Below are 21,495 nucleotides of genomic sequence, written 5' to 3' on the forward strand. Positions count from 1 at the left end.
ACTTTGCCATAATATATAGGACTGGAGTCTGGAGATGCTTTGTGAGACTAGAGTGTAAAAAGGCAAGCCCATTAATTAGGGTGCTGAATCTAATGTAGTAAAGCGAGTATGTATAATCAGTTGTACACCCGAGTGTGATATTTTACACTCGTATTTTCCCCTTCCACACGATAACATCGGGTGTAGGATGGACACCCTCGAACATATAGGGAAAAAAGCTTAGTTAAGCAATGATATAATGTTAGTAATTAGATTAAGTCGGTTTATATTCAACTAGCTTTTTAGCCCGTTCAATGCATTGGTTGTTACTTGGGTTAATTATTTTCATATGTAGGTATGCTTTATTTCTGTAACTTAAAAGGAAAACAAAAAAAGAGTGAGGATAGAACTGTGAAAGAAGATGAAGGAATTTAGTTAGATATATATATACATAAAGATTATACTACCTCCGTTACAGGTTATGTGCAACGATTTGACATAAAGAAGAGAGGGAAAATGTCTAATCGTTGCACATAACCTGTAACCGGAGGTAGTATTTTAAAGTCTATGAGATGAAAGGACAATTTTTATTATAATTCATGTAATGTGTAGTTTATTTTATTTATTTATTTATTTTTTTTTTTTTTTTTGAATAGATGTAATGTGTAGTTGTGTACTAATTAATTGAACTTTATTTTATTATGGTGGAAATGAAACACCTCACTTTCTTAATTGAATTTGCAAGTTGTAGAATGCATAAAGAGTTAAATATAAATATTAAGGGATGTGACATGTGGCATATGGGGTAATGAGTGACTTATGATGCCACGTGTTATTTGAAAAAGTTGTGGTTTGTGTTTTTAAATACTAAGTATAGATAGATAGATATAGATATAGATTTTGCAACCCTGAGAATCTTAGGAATTAAAGTTGCTAAGCAAAGAACTACTTTTGAGAGTCCAATTTTTTTGGTTAAAACCTACAAACTATGTATTTTATCAACTCATTTTAATTTATGTGCAACTTTGTAAGGGTTGTCTCATGTATGTAAACATCTATTGTCAACAAAATTTTCTTTGAAAAAAAATGTTCTCACAATACCATCTAAATTGGTAACGCGTGGTAAATCTGGTAATAGATTTTTATAAAAAAGCGCATAACTGAAATTATAATTGCTTTACCGACCAATATATTATAGAATCAAATGCAAATTTATTACCATAACCACAATGTTGCGCCGGTGCTACTCCGTATCAATAGCAAGCTTATAGTCCCCTACTTTGAAAAATCATCCCCAATAACTTATGTAACACACACACACACACAAAAAAAATTAAAAAAAAAAAAGGTACAACCAACAACTCTCCTTATCAAACAGCTCTTTGCTCGACTGACTAACAGACTAAGACAAAAAAATCATAGGTACACCCGAATTCAAGCCTTATGTTGGAGGGACATATTCACATATCGAGTCATTGTCATATGGTTCAATTGGGTTGTCTTTGGTCTTACATATGAATATGAATGAAGGTTAAGAAGTAAGAACCACATTTTGTATATCTGACCATATAGTAAATATTTTGAATTATAGAGTTTATTATATAGTGTGGCCTAGGATGAAGTAGTAAGGGTCATTTGCCCTGCATTATGTTGGAAAAAACATTATTGAGAAGATAGTACGAAATTATTGTGATTTTGAGAGTACGACTTCTATTCCACAAAACTAGCTATGGTTATTAGCTTCCGGTATTCTACTGGCTAATGGTTTGATCTTTGGGAGGTGTGAAAATAGCTGTTTGATGTATATAGGGATAATTCAGGCCCTCGGGTGATTAGAGCATCCTTAGAAATTCTAAAATCGATTTTCATCATTCGTCTTTACGGCTCTCTAAACACAAAAATTTATTATTACCCTCAATCATGGGACTTGGCAAGTGTTTTTTACTGGGTCCATTGTTTAAAAAGAATGGATAGAAAAAAGAAAAGAGCAGGGTGAATCCGTATACATTTGTCCTTAACACCTGACCATAAATAATGTCATACGTAGTATGACAAATGTTTTTGTATTGTACCTTTATAACTCTGATCAGATCACCACTTACTTACCATCAAACTGTCACAAAATTTACCATTTTATACTGTTTTTTTTTTTTTTTGGGTAAAAATAAATTGAGCAAAATGTAACAAAGCTATAAGCTATAACTGACAAATAAAATTTCTAGTATATGATTCTGGAAATCTTGATAAACATGTGGGAATTTGGTGCAATTCAGAAACTGAATTCTCTGGAAATTGTACAAATTGGTAGGAAGTTTCATGGGGAGAGAATGAGAGATGAGTATATAATAATGTAACACATATATTTCCATATTTGTAAGGTGCTAGAAATTCGAAGTAGAAGTACTCGGTACTATTTCAGAAATTTTTCTTACCTAAACAATATGCTATTTTCAGTAATGTTTTAAAGTACTCTTTAATAGATTAATAGTCACATGTGCAAAGTTCAGATGTTCGAGAAAAAGTTTTCTTTAATCGTACAGTACAATAAAATTAGGTGAAAAGAACATATCTAATTTAAATAATTTTTAAAACGCAAAATAGTTGAATTATACAAAACCATTGTGACTACATTTTTCTTTATTTTATTTTTGTCAAAACTATAAGTTATACGTCGTATGTATGTAGACAAGAATGTACTTGGCTTTTTTATGTTTCATTCCTTAATTATTTTCTTTGGCTCTTATTGATAATTCTCAAATAAGTGATTTTTCTTCTTTACAATTAATAGTGTCTAGTATATATATATATATATATATATATATTGACTATTCATAATAAGATATACAGTAATTCTATCCAATATTAATTTTTGAATCCTATATATCTAGCTATCTCACCTATTATTGATCTCACCTTATTTATTTTCCTTAGTTCGTACTACACAATGCATGGTTTCAAATTTCAAAGATTGTTTTTGTTTTTATTCTCTTATTATTATTACTGGCTTTTCATGCAAACTGGCACCCATCAAAATTTTATATCAATATACAGTTATTCCACACGGTCCATTAAAATCAAATGAAAATTATTAGATTGATTTATTTCATATTTATATGTACATAATTTATAATAAAGTCATGATAACAATTATAATGCCGACGAATTATATAATTGCATACTCGGAACTTGCAAAAGTAGATTAAGACCTTACTAGCTAGGGGAAAAAAAATTCTTTGTTCAAGTTGTTAAATCATATAGTTTAATAGTAATTGTTAGAATCAGAAGAATTTTCCTATTCTTAAGTCAAAAGGTGATATGATTGTGATTCCTTTGGCAATGTTTAATGTAATTGGATATTTTGATGATATAATATAGTTGTGCTACTAAAATTCTGTATGAGGTGGTCATCCAATAAGTAATTACAAGGTTTTGATGTCCAAATGACCTAGACTTTGTGAGCTCATCTAATCTAAGGGCTTGTTCTCGTTGATTGAACTGAATTGAACTGAACTTATTAGAGTTGAACTGAACTGAATTGAACTGAACTTATTAGAATTGAACTGAACTGAATTAAACTGAAAATAATCGTATGAGAACAGGCCCTAAGACTTTGCTTAGCTTGTTCTAGAATAATTATATGTAGTGTAAACAATCTCCAAAAAATAGTATGACTATACTAGTTAGGGTCGGGATAATCAAGCTTAAATGTCGTAATTGGATTATAAATTAAGGAAATACATAATAATCTCTAAGTTTCTTTGTATACTGCATGCGTCGACCACAATATGAATACAGAATATGATAGTATTTGAAAAACACAAAGTCTTATATGTTTCTGGCCACACCATGTGGTCAACCACTATAGAGGTTACTTTGCTAATATAATAGGGGTTAATTGGTCAGTGTTAAAGGGTTACTTCGTCATTGACTCATTGTTATAGAGTTACTCGTTCAGTGTTATAGGGGTTACTTAATCAATGTTATAGGGGTTACTTTAAGTGGTCATACGGTGTGACCGGCCGCACACAAGACGGACTGATTTGAAAAACATATCAATATATAGAATCGGATTACTAATCCATATCAAACCTCTATGATATTAAAAATAAGTTTATCCTCTTAACATAAATTGTGTATATCCAATTTTGATTCTAGGTTAATAATGTAGTCGAATCAGCTTTGTTGCCTTTGTCCTAATAGCCATTAATCCGGCTCGTACGTTGTGTTTTTAGAAGGGGTAGCAAGATTAAAGGGGTCTATTTTAAGCCCCTCTGTATTTTGTACTTGACACTGATTTGCAGTTTTGAACCATTTCATGTCATTCATTTACTCATTAATTTTTTAGTTCACTTTGGAGGTAAATATCCAATTAAGAGTGTTTCTTTCGATAGTAATGTCACCTTTTTGATGCAAAATTGACTCGTGGTAGACGTGTCCTTCTCACGTTGTACTATATTGTCGATGGTAAGTATGTTTTTGTGTTGTGATTAATTTGACAGAAGGTTTAACTTGTGATAGATATCAAGATCACAGATTTTATTTAATACCGACTTTGTAGATTACAATTCTCTTTTAGGGAATCCGAAGTTACATGATATAAGATTATAAGGTCCAAAACCATACCATTAAGAATGAACGTTACGTGTGTCATTGTCGTCCAACTAGAAAATGTATGTGCATGAATTACATGCCGTCTAGTCTATATGCTCTTCTCTCCCATTTTTTCTACACCCTAGTTATTTTCTGCAAAAGAGATATCCTTTTGGATAGATTATGACTGACCAATTCTTTACCAATCCTTTTGGAGTCATATCAATCATTTAGTCTTTTTTTTTTTTCCATTATTGATTTATTTCAAGAAACGATAATAAAGTTTATATACTTTTACAATACTACGGGTCTGTTCTGATTTACTGAACTGAGTTGAAGTGGATTGAATTAAGTTGAAATGAATATTTTAAGAAAGAAGGAAATTAGGAACTAAACTGAACTGAACTGATTGGAGCTGAGCTGAACTGAACTAAATTAAACTGATCGAAATTAAGCTGAAGAGAATAGGCCCTTAGCTTATATGAGTACTTTTCTTGTTACCTTAGCAATAAACTTAAACAGATATAATCTACACTCAATACTAAATTTAAATCAAATGGAAGCATTACATTGAATTGGAGGAGGAAATTTTGTATAATTACAAATATATACGAAGTATATCTTACCATAAATTATTACAGTTTCTAACATTTAGCTATATGATAGCTTTTTCCTTATTCATTCATTGATACATAACTCTTTCTTTGTTCTTGTATCCTTAAAAAAAGTTTTGAAATGCATAGTGATTTTCTTATGGGCACACACTCATACTAACTCTTAATATTTCATAATATATAAAAATAAATCACAAAATAAGTCAAAGTAAGTTATGCGAGTAATGTAGCCCTAAAGCTAAAATAAGGTCTACATGAAAAACTGAGAAATTACTATATACGAAGTACAATATTGAGTGTATTTAATTATAACGTCGATAAATTTCAATTCATGGCTATTAAATTTTGATTAGTTCCAAATAGGTCAAATTTTATGTGAAATGATCATATGAACAAAATCCAAGTTAAATACGACAATACAATATTAATAAATAAAGTTCGCTAAATATCTAACACGTTTTATCCGCATCGATCCAGACATGATTATTTTCACTCATATCTAATCGTACATAACACTTATTTCGTACCCTAATCATTCCAAACACAATCTTAATAGGTTCACTAAACACACTTAATATATATCAAAACATGTTAGTTGTTTAAAGTTTTCGGACAATATATAGAGTCGCATCATCATACTTCAAATACTCGCACCTAAAATCGACAAGATAGTGGTCTCTTGGAAGACTACTGACGCCGCAAATGTGTGGCTGTTATTGTTGGTTGGCCCATACAGTACGGTCGTAAGACTCGGGTCAATATCAAAATTAAAGGTACGGGTGACGGATATTACGTTGATGTGACTTAAGATTGTTAATCATAATTATTAAGTAGTAATTAATACTATAGTATAGTATGGGTCATTTATGAATTAATGATTCAACGACATCCAACATTGTTTTCGCTTTAGAATTTAGATTCAGGACCTGCGCCAGCTGGTTTTGTATCTGTCTTGAGAATGACACCTTGCACTTAGTACTGTCAAAAGTTAAACCGAAACCGTTTAAATGCCCGAAACAAATCGATCCAAATGAGAACTGAGCCGATTAAAAAACCGTTTTTTTATAAACCGAAAATCGACCCGAACCATATGTAAATGAACCCGAAACCGAACCGAACCGAATAACATTATACCATATAAGAACCGAATCTGTTAATGAACCGAACCAGTTTTAAACCGAACTGAAATAAAACCGAACTATTTCCCGAAACCGCTTTCAACCCGAAACCCTTTGAACCGAGATAAAACCGTTTACACCGAACCGCTAACAACCCGCAACCTATTTGCTCCGAATTGTATATAAACCGAACCGCTTGCAAACCGAATCGTTTATGAACCGGACAGCTTATAAACGAATCTGCTTACTATAAAGAGAATATTAAACTCAAGAATTAAAAGGTGTTTTAAATGAAATACTCCCTTCGTTTTTAAATATTTGCTACATTTCTCTTGGACACGCATGCCGATGCTAATCTTTGATCACTAATATCTTTAATTGTCAATAAGTATAAATTCTAACAATTGAAAATTAATAATCTATTCATTGAGATGATTTCAACAAGTATCCACAAGACTATATATATTTTTTCTTATGTATAAATCACAAACATTAGTCAAAGTAGGACAAATAAATAGTGTCAAAAATAGAAATGGAACAAGTATTTAAAAACAAAGGGAGTATAATTATACACACATGTTTACTACGGATCGAACATTATTATTTTTCCCAACTTTTTTTTAATGTAATTATATGGATTAAGCAAAATCATCTTACTATTGATAATACAGAGAACCATTAAGAATTGAAAATTTATCATAGTACAAAAATTCTTCCTGGCAAATTAATATTAATTAAAAATTTATCATAGTATAAAATATCTTCCTGGCAAATTATTATCATAGTATAAAATATCTTCCGACTCGAACCATAATTTAGTAAACTCGAAATGGAACCGATCCAAATAACGTTAAACCGTAGAAGAACCGAACCAGTTATAAAATGAACCGAAAAAGAACCGAACCAGTTATGAATTGAACCGAAAAAAAAAGCGAATTAGTTATAAACTGAACCGAAAAAAAAACCGAAATGTTTCTAACCCGAAACCGTTTCCAACCAGAAACTGTTTGAACCGGGATAAAAACCGTTTACACCAAACCGTTAAGAAACCGCAACTTGTCTGCACCGAACCGTTTACTACCTGGACTGTTTACGACCCGAACCGAATTAAAACCGCTCAAGAATAAATCGAAACCGAATCAAACCGATAACTATTTAAATCGAACTGAAATCGACCCACGAGACACTTAAACCGATTCGATTTAATAACGAACCGGTTTCAAACCGAACCGAACTGTCAAACTTGTATAAATTATATGGTTAATTATAGTATTCAAGCCATCCTAGGTTGCCCTAGCCTAGATGCGAGAGTTGCTTGAAAGTTGATGCTACGTACATGTCATGTCATACACTCATACCTACATCCCCCCACGGCCCACACCATGCAAGAGTGGAACCAGGGATTGAAGTGGGTCTTGGACTCTTGGCCTCCTTTGAATTTGGTTATCTGTAAAATGTTATGTTAGATTATTTTACCTGTAATATAATTTAGGTTATTTTAGATTTTAACACCTGCTAAAATTCCGAAAATGGTTTTTAACATCTCCTAAAAAAAAAAATGATTTTAACACCACCCAAATTTCAAAAAATTGGGTATTACCACCACATAACTGATTCCGTTTACAAATCCGTTAAGTAGGGCCATACAAACACGTGTCGCATTATTATTAGCCAAAAAAATAATAAAAAATTAAAAAATAAAAAAAATAAAAAAACCTAAACCTACCCCAGCCCCACCACCGCGCCACCAGCATCGTCCCCCAACCCACCCATTGCCGGCGTCCTAGAGAATCACCCGGCGCCGGCGACCCCACCCCCCTTTCCTCCACCTATGCACCCCACCCTTCCCTTTCCCCATTTTCGTTTCCCGACCCACCACCCTAAACGCCCCCTCCCCTGGAAAACGCCCCTCCTCCCCTTCCTCCTCCCCCGAAAACACCCTCCCTCTCCTTTCCCCCTCCCTTAATCGATTCCCTACCACCCCAAAGGAAACCCTAAAACTCGTTTAAGGTGGTTTCGGGGTTGTGGGTCGGGAAACAAAAATGGGGAAAGGGAAGGGGTGGGGTTTGTAGGTGGAGGAAAGGGGGGTGGGGGTGGGGTCGCCGGCGCCGGGCGATTCTCTGGGACGCCGGACGCCGGCAGGGGGTGGGTTTGGGGACGACGGTGGTGGGGCTGGGGTGGCTGGGGGTAGTTTTAGGTTTTTAATTTTATTTTTTTTAAACAAATAAAATAGTGACACGTGTCACTATGGACCACACTTAACGGATTTTTTTAACGGAAATCGTTAAGTGGTGGTAATACTAAATTTTTGGAAATTTGTATGGTGTTAATACGCCTTTTTTTTTTTTGGAGGTGTTAAAAACCATTTTCGGGTTTTTAGCAGGTGTTAAAATCTAAAAAAACCTATAATTTATAACTGAGTTTGTTTTGGGTAAAAATTAAATTCATTTTCCAACTTCCATTTATCTCTCTATCCCCTTTTTTCACTCTTTTTTGACATTTCAATATAAATATATTCCTTATATTTATTTTTTCGCGAGATATTACTACAGCATTTCCACTTAAAATAGCTTTCTTTTTCTCCAAAAATAAATAAATAAATAAATAAATAAATAATTAGCATTCTTTTCTTAGAAGCTAAGTAGTACGAAGTACTAAAACAACTTCCTAATAGTGCAAATTCATATTTTTATCAATGAAACAATTCCACATATATTCACCTCCTATTGATTTGGTTTTTTCCGCAATCCTATAACCTTGACATAATACTGTAATTTACTACAGTCGTTTTTAAAGTTCTTCACATTTGCGATCTGTTTATGTTCGTTTAAGAACTTTTGAACGCTTTAGATCAATCACATCATTTCTTAATTACATTCACTTACGCCTCTTATACAGTTAGAGTGCACAGCCCATAGCTGCTATGCATTTACAAAGAATATAGGAGGGTAGAAATGTAAATTTGGCAAGCTTTTGGAAAAAAAAAAACCTACTCTACAGTGGTACATTATAATGTATCATTATGCATGTATAATGTACCATTAAAGTATAAATTGTCTTAATAGTACTTTTTGTGTACTATTATGCATACATAGTAGTACTCTTTATTACCATCCTATATGTTGAATATTTTCCCCCAAAATATTTATCACCGATCACCTATTACACATGTAGTGGTACATTTTTTATCCTATATATTTGCTAAACAAATAGCAGATATGCGCTAAGAGTTAACTATATAGTTATATCCCATTGTTTTTATGGATTCTAAATTTTGAGCAACAATCACTGGTTCATGGAGGCGGATGTACCATGTGGATGGTACATGCGTTCAAAAAAAAAAAAAAACGGAAATAATATTGTATAGAAATGTAAAAAACATTTAGGGCCTATTCTCATAGACTGAACTCAGCTGAAATGAATTGAACTAAAATGTATATTTTATAAGAGAAGGAAATTAGGAGCTGAAATGAATTGAACTAAACTGAGCTGAGCTGAACTGAACTAAACTGAGCTGAGCTGAACTGAACTGAACTAAGTTGAGCTGAACTGAACTGAAAATAAATGTATGATAACAGACCCTTAGTTAAAGTGAAATGAACATGATATAGAATCTTAAAGAACATATATTTAAAGTGAAAAGAACTTATTGTTAACATGTAATGAACGTGATAAAAGAACATAAGAGATATAAAAAAAAAAAAGAACACAAAGCTATTAATAACAATGTACATGACACTATTTTATAGAGAACCCACTATTAAATAATATTCTTTATCTCCGTGTTATTGTGTAATGTATTTTATTCGTGACATAATATTCATTGTTTATAGGGAAATGTATTGGAGTTTGGTTTGTTATTTATGTTATTATTGTATATTTTGGAAAGTTTATCTTTTCGGAGTTTTAGGCTAATTAGGTTTCCTAAGGTATTGTACTGTGTATATATGTGTGTTTAATATCAATACGAAGGCCAAGCCGTTTTCTCCGATATTTTCTTGAGTTTAAATTTTGTCTTTAAATTAGATTATGGTGGGTGAATATAAATAATGTCTATTACATAATTTTATCATGTTCTATATTAATATTATGGACTATTCAAAAAAAAATATTAATATTATGGTTGCTTATTAGATATACAAAAATAACATAAAACTGTATGTTTTTTTGTAAAACAGTTAAACGTTCTTTACAAAATAATTATATATTCATTCCGCTCTTTATTTAAAAAAAATAAAAAATAAAAAATTATATATTCTTTTTCTTCATTCCGCTTTTTTTGTTTTTTTGTTTTTAGTAAAACAGTTATACGTTATTTTAAAAAAAAAACAAAAAAATAAAATAAAATTATATATTCATTCCGCTTTTTATTTAAAATCCGGATGTACCATCGCCTTCATACAGAAAATTTCATTTGAGCAATAGATTATGGTTTTGTAACTTGTAAGATTTGTTCTACGGAGTCATAGATACAAGTGGACACGTGGCTCATAGTTAACACGCCGACAGTCATTTTCAGTATAAAGGTTCACAGTCCACTACTCCGAATTTACTAAACTTAATTAGCTCCATCCACTTATTTTGCTCTTTTTTCGTTTTGACTTTATTAGCCATTATTATTTCTAGCTCACAATTGACAAATACTGCGCATTCACATTAATTAAGACCTCCTTGTAACAAATTAACAATATTTCGACTTACTAGACTTGACAAAACTTACCCAAATTCGACTATTCAATTTCAAATAACTTAAAATCTTTAAGGAGATGATTATTTATATCGACAAATTATGTCAAAACTGATTCATTATGGCTTGAATAAGATTTGATTAGATCCTAAACTTGAATGTACATTCTATCATTTGAATATAACTTGAATTAAACTCAATAAGTCAATTGGTATATATCTCATTATACAAATAATTGTTTCTAATAAAAAATTTAAAGTTAAAGAGTGAATATAATATGGAAGAACCAAGATTTCAAGAAATATGGGGACATATATAGATTTGGTACTTAAAGTAACTGGTACTCTAAATCAAGATGAAAAATGATTAGTTTTTTTGTAAAGTAATTAGAAAGAATAAATTAGAATAAGTGCCAGAGAAGATCGTCGACATGTATCTCTAAAGTCTACTTAAGAAAGTTAGGCCCACGAAATAAATTTAATCATATATTTAGATGTTAAGTATTGGACTAACACCTTGTTAGGTAACCTTTCTAACAAGTTATTTATCAAATTTATTGCCTTAGATTAAAATATAAATATTATTACAAGCAATATCCATAATAGACCCCCCACATTTATTACCAAATCGACAACGTAACACAATTCAGTTTGCAATATTCATGACGAATAGCCGCAAATAACGAAAAAAAAAAATCTCAATTCTCCCTGACTAATAAGAACTAATTGGATCTTATAATATAACCAAAATGATAAACGAGTATCAGCTACACCGTCACGATTATCCACTTTAATACTTTATAGATTCAAAAGTGGTTCCACTTCAAAATTATATGACAATGGAAGGAGCTGAGTAATCTCTTAAGGCCTGTTCTCTTCCGTTGAAATTCAGTTCAGTTCAGCTCAGTTCAGCTCAGTTCAGTTCAGTTCATTTCAATTCAGTTCAGTTCAGCTCTTAATTTACGTCTAATGATATTGCTAATGATATAAAGCCAAATTTCATTCTTTTAAGCTCTTATTACAACGACGACGACGAACAACAACAACAACAACAACAACAACAACAACAACAATAATAACAATAATAATAATAATAATAATAATAATAATAATAATAATAATAATAATAATAATAATAATAATAATAATAACAACAATAATAATTGAAATAATAATACTAATAATAATAATCAATAAATAATAATAATAATCATCAATAAATAATAATAATAATAATCAATAAATAATAAATAATAATAATAATAATCAATAATTAATAATAATAATAATAATAATAATAATAATAATAATAATAATAATAATATTAATAATAAATATATGTACAATTGTATATACACATATGTATAGTAATAAATAATCAATAAATAATCAAAGATCACTAATCCGTAGTTAAAAATCACTAATTAATAAGTTCAGTTCAGTTCAGCTCAGTTCAGTTCAGCTTAGTTCAGTTCAGTTCAGTTCAGCTGAGTTCAGTCAATCGGAACAGGCCCTTAGACTTATAAATTAAAGTGGACACAATTTTCTGATTTTATCAATGTGAAATACACGTACATTTTGCAGTACTATTACTTGTATTTCAATTTTAAAAGATGGATTTATTTGGACATAAAAGTAGATCTCATTGAGGTCTTACATAAATTTTTTTATCACTGAAAATGTTGTTAATAATGTTAATATAACATACAATATTTGAGCCATAATGGTGGCCTTGTAGGAGATTAGTTTACTCTAGTACAAATGTACAATAGCAGTGAATGAACCTGTATCATTTGGTCATGTTATTCACCGAAAATTGACATGCATGAATGATTAATAGGTAGTGTTAGGCTCTGTTCTCTTCGCCTTACAAAAATAATATTAAGTAAAAATAATTTCAGTTTAGTAAAATTAATTTCAGTTCAGTAAAAATAATTTCAGTTCAGTAAAAATAAGTTTAGTTCAGTAAAATTCAGTTTTCTTAAAGAAGAATTATAATAGAAAATCAGTAAAAATAATTTAAGTTCAGTAAAAATAATTTAAGTCCAGTAAAAATAATTTCAGTTAAGTAGAATTAAGTTCAGTTCAGTAAAAATAAGTTCAGTTCAGTAAAAATAATTTCAGTTCAGCAAAATTAAGATGAATAAAACAGGGTCTTATTATTATATGTTGTACAGAGAAAAATATCTAGTTGAATTGGATGCAATGTTCATGCATGGTATATAGAATAAAACCAAAGTTAAAAATTCTATAAAATAAATAGTGCTAAGATCTTTTCAGATTTAATGATCATGAAATTGGTGCTTTTAAAAATGGAAAAATGGAATTAAAAATCCAACCTTTACATTTTCTTCTCCTAAAAATCTAACATTTATTTTATCTCACAAAAATCCAACCTTTATACCCCCACCTTCTCCAACGGATCCATTTTACTTGTGACCTAATAAACAAGTTAAATTAGGTTAATTAGGTGGTGGTGTATGTGGTGGTGTTGATGAGGTGGTGGTTATGGAGGGGGTGGTGATAATTGTGCGATTTTGGGGGTTGAGCAGGGCCTATGATTGGCGGTCGCTGCAATTGTGGTTATTGTGCGTGTGATGGAGTGGCGCACCGGATTGCCGAGGCAGCGGTGTTGGCTGGAAGTTGGTGGAGGTGATGCGTGTGGGTTTTGCAGGGGGAGAGATGTGTGTGGGCTAGTGTGGATTGTTGGGCGCCTGCGGCGGCGGCCTAATTGGCCGAGCTGCTATTGTTGGCTGGCTGTGATTGTTGGTGGCTGGGCAATTTGGAGTCGGTGGTTGCGTTTTGCAGGGCTGCTGAAATAGAGGGTGGAAACGGAGTTGGGCGGTGGTGCGAGCTGGGTTGAATTGTGGTCAAAAAATCAGGGTGGCTGGAAAAGGAGGGTAAGGGGAGGATGGTCGGAAATAAAAGGAGATGGTGAGGAATGGTGGCCGGATTTAATGGAGGATGGAGAAAATTGAGAAAAAAAAACATGGAGATTGCCGGAAATTTTAAGTAAGATATAATGGGGTGGGGCTAGTCAGATGGGGGAGGGGAAGAGGTGGCTGCCGAAAATTTTTGGGGATGCTGGATAGTTTAGAGGAAGAGGGTGGGTTTTTCGATGAGTGGTGGGGATGGGGTGGTCAGGGAAGAAAGGTGGGCTGGGTTTTCTGATATTTTTTGTTTTTTTTTTTTTTTAATTTTTTTTTAATAATTAAAAAAATAATTAACCTTTTAATAGCTGACACGTGACCTCTAACTTAAAAAACGGTCATCAACAGGTAATGGACTTTTAGATGAAGGGGTATAAAGGTTGAATTTTTTAGGAATGAGGTTGGATTTTTTTTAGAAGAAAGTGCAAAGGTTGGATTTTTTATTTCCATTTTTCCTTTAATAATTAAAACTAATAAATTAAGCCAGTGATTGCTTCACTTGCTTGCATCGATTAGGGAATAAAAAAGACACAAACTTTCAGACTTTCAGTTGTGCCACCTATTAGTTTTTGAGACTTGTATCAAAGTATGTACAAAGAAAAGTGATAGAAATGTTAAAGCTTAATAAGCCTAGGTTTTCCATTGATAAAAAAAAGGCCTAGGTTTTCCATTGATCAGATAATTTATTGGATCCCTTATGAGTTATGAACGTAATGACTTGTATGTAAGTTTCTCGTGCCCTTATTCACTCAATGTGCTAAGGTTTAATTAAGCAAGTGATCACAGAGGGTGAAAGTCTAAGACCCTACCAAAAAATTAAAAGAAAGTAGGGATTGAGAAAAACTTTCATTAAATTAAAAGAACAAGGTCAGTAAATTGGGACATACTAAAACAAATTAACAATAATGGAACAAGTAAAAAAGGTACCGTAACATTAGTAAAGGGAGAGAATAATAATGTAAAATTTATTTCAATATAGAGATTGGACCTCCTTAATTGATAGATTGAAGCCTCATGTGAACTATTTATGATCAGCTTAACTTATTATTAAGTAATTAAAAATTTTGAAACAAAGTGAAATGGGCCTGGGCAACCCGATCAAGGAGGATGAGAGTTTGGTCCACAAACAAGGGTTTGGAGCTTCCATACTAAAACCAATTGACAATAGTAAGAGGTACTCCTCTACCTTATAAAGTGAAATCATCTTTCCTCTTTCTCCAATGTGGGACACTCATAAGTGGGTTATAATGGATTTCAACACTTTTCTCCGAGGCGATCATAAGCATCTTTTATAAGATTTTAATTTAATTATCTCAATATTGCTAAAATTATGTCCTCATAAAAGTATACGCCTCCAAAATTTGTCTTTTTAGACCATTGTTTTAAATACAGTTCATGTTCTATCATTTTCATAACTATTTTGTTACATGTTCCATTATGCATATTTCCTCAAACTTTTTCTAAAGATACAATGACTTTTTTTAGAATTACTTGGGACTCTAATTTGGGGACCAATTTTAGAAGGATTTATTTTCATGAATAACGAGGGTCTGTGTATGTTACAAAGTGGGAGGGTTTTTTTTTTATTATTTTTTTTTTTTTATGGACCACTAATTTATTATACATTTCCCTCTCGTACAAAATACAAAAAAAAAATTATACATTTCCCTAATATTTATACATTTATTTGTCTTTTTTCAATTTATTATACAACTATCTATCTCAATAAAAATACCAACTTGTTATAATTAATATTTGGATATCAAATAACATGCATACAAACCTAACACTACATTAGTTTTTTTTTTTTTTTTTTCTTTTCCTTATTTAGAAAAAAAGCTTTTTTTTTTTTTTTGATGGATCACTAATTTATTATACATTTCCCTCTCGTACAAAATACAAAAAAAAAAATTATACATTTCCCTAATATTTATACATTTATTTGTCTTTTTTCAATTTATTATACAACTATCTATCTCAATAAAAATACCAACTTGTTATAATTAATATTTGGATATCAAATAACATGCATACAAACCTAACACTACGGCCTTGTTTAGTTCACCTTATTTTACTTATTTCAGAAAAAATAAGTTCAGATCAAATCAGATCAGAAAAAATAAGTTCAGATCAGATCAGATCAGGAAAAATAAGTTCAGATCAGGTCAGATCAGAAAAAATAAGTTCAGATCAGATCATATCAGAAAAAATAAGTTCAGATCAGATCAGATCAGAAAAAATAAGTTCAGATCAGATCAGTTAAGTTCAAATTAAATACATTATTATTATTATTATTATTATTATTATTATTATTATTATTATTATTATTATTATTATTATTATTATTATTATTATTATTATTACTATAATAATTATTATTATTGTTGTTGTTGTTGTTGTTGTTGTTGTTGTTGTTGTTCAAACAATAAACGATAATAATTAAATTTTCATTATAAGCTCCAAATTATAAACGTTTACAAATATAATTTTCATCATAAGAAGTTGTACTTCGTTCATTACAGCCTTACGATTCTCGTTAAACAAATCATAATCTGCTCTTGGTTCGATTTCTATACCACTATCAATGGGTATATCCAACTCATGTAATCGAATAAAATTGTGAAGTGTGAATGCAGCAACTATAATCGCCAATTGATGTTTAGTGTCTATATTTGGCATCATTGTAAGTATTTTCCATTGAGATTTGAATTGTCCAAAACATCTCAAATCATTCCAATGATTTGTTACTAGTTTGATATTGAATTGCTTTCCACATTTTACGATCAAAGTACTCACTATTCTATCCCAATAAAGCTTTAATATCCAAATTCTTTCATCTCCAAGCATATGTCCAACAATATCTCCGTACATTCTTCAGACCATGCTACCCTACCAGCCATTACACTATGATAAAGAGCACTTTGGAATCAATATTTCATGCATAAATTATAGACATTAATGTTGAATTGGCACCAGGATTATAATCAAAAGGATTCTTTTGAAATAAATGAATTGAACTGAAGATTAAATATTAATTGTGCTTTACATTTTCATTGATATTACTTGCATTAGGTCAAATGTAAAATTCATGAAATCAAATAAATGTATATTTTCCTACATTATAAAAAAACAATAGACAAATGATAAAATTAATGACATAGAGTGTTGAAGTATTTACCTATGATGGAGATAAAAGACAAACAACCTATTGAACAAATGAATAGAAAAATATTTTAGGAGATTGATTTAGAGTGTGAAAATTATGACACTAAGATGTTGTTTTAAATAGGAAAATAGAGGTGTTACCCATAGTTGTTCGGAATATTGAAATATGAAATGATAATTTTCAATTCAATTTAGTCAACCATTTACATTACCAAAAAATTTGTAAAATTCCCTATAAAGCTATGACAAATTTAATCTGCAATTTAGGTTTTTTAGGATCCCATTTTAATAATTTCTTATAAACAAATTCATTTATGATGTTGGATATTGTAAATAATAAAATTATCAAATATTACAAGTATATTACCTTGTACTATCTGATAATATTAATACTTTTAGGTTTCTTTTAAAATATTTGTAAGGGATCTAAAATATTTTATAATAATAATAATAATTTTCCTAACAATAATACTTCCTCCGTTTTGTTAATATTGCAACAAGGAGGAAATTACGCATCCCAAAACACATTTTATATGCTAAATATCTATAATTGTGTAAGAGTAAAAATTATAAAAAGTTGATATTGTGAAAGTATTAAATGAGACAAATCCAACAAGATCCCATTTGACTATATTTTGCTTAACATATACCTCATATTATATGGTCAAACAAGAGTGATGAATAGTGCAAAAAGTCCATTGTTGCAATATTAATAGAACGGAGGAAGTAATAATAATAATAATAATAATAATAATAATAATAATAATAATAATAATAATAATAATAATAATAATAATAATAATAATAATAATAATAATAATAATAATAATAATAATAATAATAATAATAATAAAACATTAATATGTTTTAAAAAAAACATTAATATTGATTAAAATAAAAGTAGAATATTGAAATAATTAAAATAAGTTCAAATCAGAAAAAATAAGTTCAGATCAGAAAAGATAAGTTCAGATCAGATCAGATCAGAAAAAATAAATTCAGTTCAGATCAGATCAGAAAAAATAAGTTCAGATCATATCAGATCAGAAAATATAAGTTCAGATTAGATCATATAAGATAAGATAAGATAAGATCAGATCAGACCAGACCAGACCAGATCAACTAAAATCAGGTGAACTAAACAGGGCCTACATTAGTTTTTTTTTTCTTCCTTAGCTCATCATATAAACATTATACTTGTATAAATGATAATGAATTTGATTTGATTTATTTTGCATAGTTCACGTTTTAAACTTATTATTCCATATATATATAACTATATCGTACGAAGTATGTTATTTTTGTTTCAATTGACTATACATATTGAAACAGTAATTTGAGCCAATAAGCTATCGGAGACGTACTACATAACAAAGAAAACATGTATTTAGAATTAATCGGGGTAATTAGTAATTATATCCTACTTCGGATAAAGCCTTAACATGATTTGTACTTTTGTAGATTAAGGGTCTGTTCTCTTCAGCTTATTTTCAGTTCAGTTCAGTTTTAATTTTCTTCCCTCATAAAATATTCAGTTCTGTATATCAGAAGAGACCCTAACATTCCAAATTAATATCCTAAACATGAGGTTATTACACTCAAGACTCAACTAATGTATTGTTCCCACCATCCCTAACACAATACGCAGATTATTTTTGGTGTATATATAGAGTGTTACGAACTAAAGAATAATTTCCTATTTCCCAAAATTAATTACCAACTAAATTATTACGGAGCATGAAGTATCTTCTTAAATAAGGTCTTAAGTTAGCACTCATTACAATTTTTACCGAATAGGCCAGGAAGATATTCAAGTGAATTTGATGGTTCACTTCCCATTAATTGTACAAATTCGACTTCCGATCCATACTTACCTAGTAGCTTAGGCCAGTATAAAGCCAAGTCTACACCCAAGTGGACATTCAATACTGTACCCTCAAACTACAACCTACTACCACGCTAGATTTTGAGTACTCACAATGTTGATTGTGGATTTGAGGTATAACCTTTCAAACAACACATTACATGTAAGTATCTCACATTGATTAAAGAAGAGAGTATAAGTACTTTTATAGACTAATTAAGTGAATACTTCTTATATTGTCATATAATTTTAGGATGTAATTTTCTTAGACTTATAAAGTACTCTTTTTTACGTGATGGGTGCGGCCCAGGACCGTATTTATCTTGACAATAGAGTCGAGTCCATAATTGAGACCTTTAATGCATGGCTCCCTCACTTCCTATCCACTGAAGTCATATCTATACCCATTTCAACTAATACAATATAATGCAAAGCAAGATTGCACTAAATCATACCTACTTACCATTAATTACAACATTATTTTTGTGTCAATATATTTTAGTAAACTATTAGGTCCTGTCAAATTTTTACCATGTCTACCATCACCATAGAACTCCTAGAAATATAGGCATCATTGTTTCCACTTTCCAACTTTAGTATGATTATATTGTACATTATCTACAAAAGAAAAGGAGGATTAAAATAAAGGAACCAACCCACATCATAATAATAAGTTGATTAATTGACCAAGTTTCCTCTTAAATTAACTTTAATGTGGGGGAACCAACACTTTCATTTTCAACTTTACAAGTCTCATTTTCCTTTCTTTTTGTTAGGAGACAATTAGCAATATGCATTGTATCTTGTGACATCATAAAATCCTTCAAAACAAGTATAAAATTATCACCTTTTCTAAATTTAATAAGCAAATTATGTATGAATGTGACTTTTCTATCATTGTATAATTAAGATTCTAGCCCATTGTTTCCTCTTTGGAATCAACCCCCTTTTTTTTAATAGATTTTCTTAATCATTTAATTAATCAAATTTCATGACCAATTGTTAGCACAATAATTGCACGGCCGTTTACTTTTTCTTTTAGCCCTTTTTTTTCCCACCACCTTCCTTTTTGGGCTTGACTGGTCACACCTATAGATGGTTGATGATTGTTTGTGTTTACTAATTTGGGAAAATTATCCTTTTATATTATGCATAGTGAAGCATAATTAACACACCATGCATTAGCAACTAAAATAAAAAGGTTTACACCATAAAAAATCACTAAAATTGTTTATTTCCATGTAGTTAGCCTTAATTAAAAATTAACTTATAGGTCTCTCTCCATTAACATTAGTTATTAAAAAAAATATTATTTAACAATTGGAGTGAATAATCTAAGAAACTAACACCTAAATCATTTTATTATGTACTACTTCCTCCGTTTTTTTAATTGACGTCATTTGACTTTTACACTATTCATAGACTACACTTGGACTCGCTTTTATGATTTATATAAACAGTAAAATATAGACATGTGAGATCTTGTTTGAATCATCTATATATGTATATTTGATTAATATTCATTTTTTATAATTTTACACTGTTGATAATTGAAGTTATTAAGCACAAAAACATGTGTTGGCAAGCATGAACTAAAATAAAACAGAGGAAATATATACTACCTTTGATTTTTTTTTTTTTGTTGCAATTTTAGGGTATTAATTATGAGATATAAAATGTTCCAAAGTTGCAACAAAAAAAATTGAAGGTAGTATATAATTTTAGTGTCACCTCAAGAAGAACTTATTTGTCGTTATTCAACTATCAATAATGACAACCTGGTCCATCCCTTTTTATGTAACTGAAGTTTTTTCAATTTTGAATAATATAAAACTATTTTTTTTTTAAACAAAACAAAACAACTTTCATTATTCAATTCAATTACTATTATCACATCAATTGTTAGGGATTGTTCTATTCACCTGATTTTCACTTATTTAAACTTATTGAATTGGACCTAATTATTCCCCTCCAAAAAAAAAAAAAAAAAAAAAGGACCTAATTATAACTTTTATTTTAGTTGTAATTTGAACTTGTATAACTCTTATCAGAACTTATTTCTGAATTGAACTTATCAAAACTTATTATCCAGAAGTAAATGAAAATAAGTTGAACTAAACACACCTATAGTAGAACAAATGTTCAGTAGAAATTTTATGATTATATGTATAACAAAATACTTGACATTGTATAATTATTTGACTATTATTAATTAATATCATTTTAAAAGAGTGCATGCATAGGATTTTTCTTATTGTTGAAACCCATTATAACCCACTAGTGAGTGTCCCGCATTGGAGAAAGAGGAGAGGTGGTTCTTCTTTATAAGGTAGAGGAGTTACTCCTACTATTGCCAATTGGTTTTAGTATGGAAGCTCCAAAGCCTTGTTGGTAGAGCAAACTTTCTTCCTCCTTGTTCGGGTTAGTTGCCCAGGCCCATTTCATATTGTTTAAAAAATTTAACATGGTATCAGAGCCCAGGTTGTGGGTCTCTTCTAAACTGGGTATTTAATTGCTACTTGATAAGGATGAAAATTCTATACCATGTA

This window comes from Chenopodium album, chromosome 8, assembly GCF_948465745.1.
Source record: "Chenopodium album chromosome 8, dcCheAlbu1.1, whole genome shotgun sequence".
Lineage (NCBI taxonomy): Eukaryota > Viridiplantae > Streptophyta > Magnoliopsida > Caryophyllales > Amaranthaceae > Chenopodium > Chenopodium album.